Consider the following 6,534-nt stretch of genomic DNA (forward strand, 5'->3'; position numbering starts at 1 on the left):
TTGGATGCTTATTCCGGTTATCATCAGATTAAGATGGCAGTTAAGGACCAGGAGAAGACGGCGTTCATTACTCCCTTTGGAGCCTTCTGCTATGTATCCATGCCTTTTGGACTCAAGTGTGCACAGGCGACTTACCAGCGTTGTGTACAAAACTGTCTTCATAAACAGATTGGGCGTAATGTTCACGCTTACGTGGACGATATTGTGGTTAAGTCCATAAAAGAGGAAACCCTGATAGATGATTTAAGGGAAACCTTTGATAATCTCCGGGTCTATAAGATGATGCTTAACCCGGCCAAGTGTGTCTTTGGTGTTCCTGCAGGCAAACTCTTGGGCTTTTTGGTTTATGACAGGGGCATTGAGGCTAACCCGGAGAAGATCAAGGCCATCACCTCCCTGGCTAAGCCGGCGTGTATAAATGACGTTCAGCGCTTGGCGGGTCGCATTGCTGCTTTAAGCCGTTTTATAAGCCGTTTGGGTGAGAAGGCCATGCCCTTATATCAGTTGATGAAGAAAACTGATAACTTTTTCTGGAATGATGCAGCTAATACCGCTTTTGAGGATTTGAAGAAGCAGCTGGCAGAGCCCCCAGTCCTTGCTGCTCCGGTTGATAAGGAGCCCTTGCTACTGTATGTGGCGGCAAACGCACAAGCCGTCAGTGTGGCTATTGTGGTAGAGCGCAAGGAGGCGGGTAAGGAACATCCAGTTCAGCGGCCGGTTTATTATGTCAGCGAAGTGCTCATTGAGTCCAAGCAGCGGTACCCGCATTGGCAGAAGCTTGTGTATGGTGTGTTCATGGCCAGCCGGAAACTTAAGCATTATTTTCAGGGTCATCCCATCACTGTGGTCAGCTCTGCCCCCCTTGGTGACATCATCCAAAACAGAGAGGCCACAGGGAGAATTACTAAGTGGGCTATAGAACTTGGACCTCATGGTCTCAAATATGTGCCACGCACTGCTGTTAAATCTTAGGCCTTGGTGGATTTCATCAATGATTGGACAGAGTCACAAGTGCCTGAGCAGAAGCCGGATAACACATATTGGACTATTCACTTCGATGGGTCCAGGCAGTTGGAGGGCTCGGGGGCTGGGGTTATATTGGCTTCCCCTAAAGGTGACAAGTTCCATTATGTGCTACAGTTGATGTTTCCTTGCACTAACAATGCGGCTGAGTACGAGGCCTTGCTCCACGGTCTTCGGATGGCTAAGGAAATGAGCTTGAGCCGGGTAAGATGTTTCGGTGACTCAGACTTGGTGGCTCAACAAGTATCCGGCAAGTGGGACTCTAAAGACCCGCTCATGGCGGCTTATCGCCGCAAAGTTGATGCCATTGCTGGGCACTTTCAGGGCTACCAAGTAGAGCACATTGATCGCAGGAAGAACGAGGCGGCTGATGCCCTAAGCCGGCTAGGCTCTCAGCGAAAGCCGGTGCCGCCTAACACTTTCCTGGATGTCCTGTATAGCCCTTCGGTTAAGTTGCCTACAGAGGAAGACTTGGCTGTCCCTGACCCGAAGGCACGACTGGTGGCGGCTCTCCATATCATACCAGACTGGACAATGCCATATCTGGCTTACATGACCCGGGGCGAGTTGCCTGAGGATGAAACTTTGGCCAGGCAAATAACCCGGCGGGCCAAGTCAATGATTGTTATCGATGGCGAGTTACATCATCGCAGTGTTACAGGAGCGTTTCAGCGTCGTGTCTCCCCTGAGGAAGGTCAAGAGATCTTGCGTGAGATCCATGAAGGGGATTGTGGCCATCATGCCGGCTCAAAGTCTCTTGTGGCCAAGGCTTTTCGTCATGGTTTTTATTGGTTGACGGCTCATGCTGATGCAGAGGACTTGGTCAGTAAATGTGATGGTTGCCAGAGGTTCTCACGACGGGCTCATGTGCCGGCTCAGGAGCTGAGGATGATCCCAATCACTTGGCCCTTTGCGGTCTGGGGGCTTGATATGGTTGGGCCTTTTAAAAGGTCCAAGGATAAGAAGACCCACCTCTTGGTGGCAGTTGATAAGTTCACAAAGTGGGTGGAAGCTGAGCCAGTTAGCAAGTGCGATGCAGCCATGGCGGTTCAATTTATGAAAAAGGTGATTTTCCGCTTTGGCTTTCCGCACAGCATCATAACTGACAATGGCACCAATCTCTCCAAAAGCGCCATGGAAGAGTTTTGTCAACGAGAGCATATCCGACTTGATGTTTCCTCAGTGGCTCATCCTCAATCCAATGGTCAAGCTGAAAGAGCTAACCAGGAGATTCTGAAGGGCATCAAGCCCTGGCTTTTGGTCCCTTTGCAACGGACGCCGGGTTGTTGGGTGGAGGAGTTGCCCTCCGTTTTATGGAGCGTCAACACTACTCCTAACAGGTCTACAGGCTTCACGCCTTTCTTCATGGTTTATGGAGCAGAAGCAGTCCTCCCCAGTGACATCCGTCACGACTCACCTCGCGTGGCGGCTTATGTTGAGACGGATAATGAACAGGAGCGCCAAGATGCTCTTGACTTGTTGGACGAACAACGTGATGTGGCATCAGCCCGTTCAGCGATTTACCAACAAGACCTGCGCCGTTATCATAGCCGCCGGGTCAAATCCCGGGTCTTCCAGGAAGGTGACCTTGTGCTCCGGCTCATCCAGGATCAAACAGATGCACACAAGTTATCCCCGCCTTGGGAAGGGCCCTTTGTGGTCAGCAAGAACTTGCACAACGGGTCATATTACCTCATTGACATTCGGGAGCACAAAGATTCATGTAAATCGGAGGAGGAGACCCGTCGGCCGTGGAACATAGCTCAGCTTCGGCCTTACTACACTTGAGCCACCGGCTCTCGTGGTGTACATACTTCTCTCAGCCATGTATATATTATGATAAGCAATAAAGCAGGGCCTCTGTCCTTTTTTCTCCTCCAAATATACACATGTTGTTCTTATTGCAAGATTACATGATGATTTAAAGGAGGATCCGGCTTATGATCGTATTCGAATTTAGCCGTAAGCAGTAAAGTCACTTGGGGGCTTCCTGTTCAAACATGGGTCGTATTCGAACCAAAGAGAACATAGCTGTCGATACCCATTTGATTGGCAAAGTGCCGAGCTCATTGGGAAGTTACCTTTGGTCATATTTGAATCATAGTTTAACCCCTCTGAGAACCGACGTGGATCGTATTCGAATCAGCGTCGTTAAACAATTCTTGAAATCACTTGGGGGCTTCCTGTTCAAACATGGGTCGTATTCGAACCAAAGAGAACATAGCTGTCGGTACCCTCTTGATTGGCATCGCCACACCCACTGGGGGCTATGTGATCGTATCCCAATCTTAGCTTAACCCCTTTGGGCCGGGTCTCTGGTCGTATTCGAACCGGAAGCCCCTAAGTTCCTATGTTCTATCACAAGTTTACTCTGATTATGTCAAGGTGTGTACGGTCGGGTCTCGCTTTGCCGGCTTAACTTTGGTTTATAGTGTTAGTTGAACACCATGGGTGTCATCAAGACAGGTAACTCGGAGTTAAGATACCAACCTTGTTACCCGGGTTATCTAAACCGGAAGTATGCTTACAGGCCGCTAAGGGTGTTATTACGACTGTGTTAAGGATATAATTGAGGACCAGTCTTTTTTGATTCATATTCCGGGTTATCTATCCGAAACACCTGATTCTTAGGGCGGTAAGCCGCCTCGAGACTTGTGATTTGCCTTTCTATGCAGGATACTTAAAGGCACCTCTTTGAGGTTGAGAAAAAGAAAGGGATGGTTATGACCCGGAGAAACATCAAAGAGACAACTTCAAAAGACCTTGGCATTCAATACGTGCACGATGGCACGGCAGAGATAGACTGTTGCACCTACTTTATTACAAAACTCATCAAATCTAACAAGGGTGGATCATTGTTTGGTAAACTGACAGCCGAGTTACGATGCCCGCTGAGTGGAAGTCTCCGGCTTGTTCCAGTCCTCTCCTCCGGCTGATCCCAAGACCTGGAAGGTTGATGACTTCCAGTCGATGCCGCTGAGAGCCTCGAACTGGGCTTCCTCATCAATTAACCCGGCCGGGTCAATCTCCGGGGCGAAGGTGTGCTGACGAGCCGGCGGGATCAGGTTGAGGGCTTCATAGCGAGGGGTTGGAATCCTCTGATTCTCCGCGTCATAACACGGCTGGTACTTGGTCAGATCTGTGTCATTCCCGATGAGGGTGGCCACCGGGCGTACAGCCTTCACGCACGCTGCGAAGTCTTTCTGATCGAAAGTTGAGCCGTCTTCCTTCAGGCTTGGATAGCCAAGGGCGATGTCCGCCGGGTCTAACTCCGGCAGGAATGCCTTGGCCCGTCTCAGCGCGGCGATTGCTCCAGCTCTCGCAGAAGCCCGTCGCAGCTCTTGGATCCGCTGAGGCAGAATGGCGAGCCAGCGCAGGACTTCTGCCAGGTGAGTCGGCACCTCGTTGGATAGGGCCACCACAGCTAAGGCATGCTGTGACCCGGTGTAGAGCTGCTCCACCAGGGTATACACGGCCTTTAGCTTGGTGACCACGCTCTGGTTGAGGTTGGCACTTTTGGGACCTGTTTAACAGAATCAAGTAAGTCGGCGACAAGGATGAATCATGAGATATAAACATTCTAACATTGATGAAAGCTGGTGAGGCGACTTACCGAAGATGGCGGCCACCATTTGGGAAACCTGGTGCTTTAGGCCGGAGAGCTCGGTGGTCTTCTCAGAGAGAGGCTTCTCTGCCTGTTCCGCCCGGGTCACCAGTGCGGCCTTCTCTTCGGCCCAGGCTTTCCGCTCAGCATCAAATTCTGTCTTCAGCTTCTCTTGAGCGGCGATGCTAGATACAAACTTGGCGTTTGCCTTCCGGGTCTCCATCTCCTGCGTCTTCAGCCGGCTCTTGAGATCCGCAAGGTCCGCCTCTAGTTTCTTGCCAACAGCCTGTATAAATTTCCGGGTTATGACATGAGCAGTTACTATATAAGTCCCAAGCACTTTCCAAGCAAAGACAATTGGCACTTGGGGGCTAATGCATATTGAACGTATCTATCTACATACAGCCGGCTCAATTGAGTAAGCCGGAACCTAAGTCTACAACATATTCAAATCATAAGTCGTCGACTTGGGGGCTAGCATGGCAAAGGTAACTATGCAGTAAGTACGAAGATAGCAGAAGGATACCTCAGATTTTTGCTGGATCTGGTTTACCATGGCGACCTCGGCGTCCCGGCTCTTGTGTACTTGGCTGATGTAGCCAGAGACGAGCTCTCCAATGCTCAGGTTGTTGTAGTTGGAGAGGTCCAGATTCGCCCGGTGGGGCTGCAGCAACTCCCCCTTAGCAGAGCACTTGGCCAATACGGTCGGTCTCCCCGGCTCAACAAACTCCGTCCGGGTGATTACCACGTCCGGGTCGTCTGCTGGTGGAGCTGAGCCGGAGGCCTCCGGGTTAACCGAAGCTTCGGTCGTTGCCTTGGTAGTTGGGGCGGTGGCTTCAGGTGCCGTGTCCATTGGAGTGGTGGCTTCGGGGGCGGAGGCAGCTGGCGGTTCTTGGATTGTCACCGCCGGCTCAGGCAAATCCGGCACTCCGGCCGACTTGGTTTTCTTCACCCTCTTGGTGAGCTTTGCCTGGGCACTGAATGAACAACAAAGGTTAGTACAAAGAATATGAGTAAAGATCAGAACAACATGAGATGATTGTTGTTACCCGGGCGCGGTCTTGAAAGCCGGCAGATTTGACTGCATGGAGTCACCCGAAGAGGGGGAGGTCTCCTGGTAATTGGAGTCGGAAGAGTTGAGTGGCTGACGGATAACACCCGCCAACGGGTGAAAAGGGTACAAGTGGGAAATAACCTCAGTTCGGCGCTTCCTTGTTGCGTCGGGTAACCCGGCGGAGAGATCGGTGTCCTTGTTGGTCCGGGTGTGACGCCGGCTTTCGTGAACCTGTCGCTTCAAAAGAAATTGAGGGTCTTGATGAGCTAAAGGATGTGAAAAGCTTACTTTCTGGGTTACCCTTCGGACTTTCAGCTGTGGCAAGGGCTCCGAGTCGGAGGAAAGTGACATTACCTCTTCAACCACCGGGTTACTTGCGCCGGTGTCATCCTGTCAATGAGCAAGTATTGATAAGGCGGACAACAACAAACAGTGAATATAGTAAGGACTTAAATGCTCAGGAGTTACCTCTGACTCGGAGCTGTCGCTTAATTGCATCAGCTCCGAAGCAGTAGGCCTGCTTCCCTTTTTGAGAGGGGCGGCTTTCTTGGAGGCTTTCTTCGCCTTCCTGGCTTTCTTGGCCGCCTCATGGTCATATTTGACCCGCCAGAACTTATCATCAGCCTGAAAAATACAATGATGAATTCTTAAAATGGTTCAGATGAAGGTTATATGCAGACGAAGATAAAAAGTTAAAGTCAGCGGCTTACCGCTGGGGCTGGATTGGTCTTGCAGAAGGGGGCTAACCCGGTCCTTCCGTAGTCTGCCAGGCTCTCGTTTAAAAGAGCCTTGGTCTCCTCCTCTGCAACGTCTTCTGGAAGATCATTGCGGCTGTGCCTCTGAGGGTCATCCT

Source organism: Aegilops tauschii, chromosome 7, assembly GCF_002575655.3.
Source record: "Aegilops tauschii subsp. strangulata cultivar AL8/78 chromosome 7, Aet v6.0, whole genome shotgun sequence".
Taxonomy (NCBI): domain Eukaryota; kingdom Viridiplantae; phylum Streptophyta; class Magnoliopsida; order Poales; family Poaceae; genus Aegilops; species Aegilops tauschii.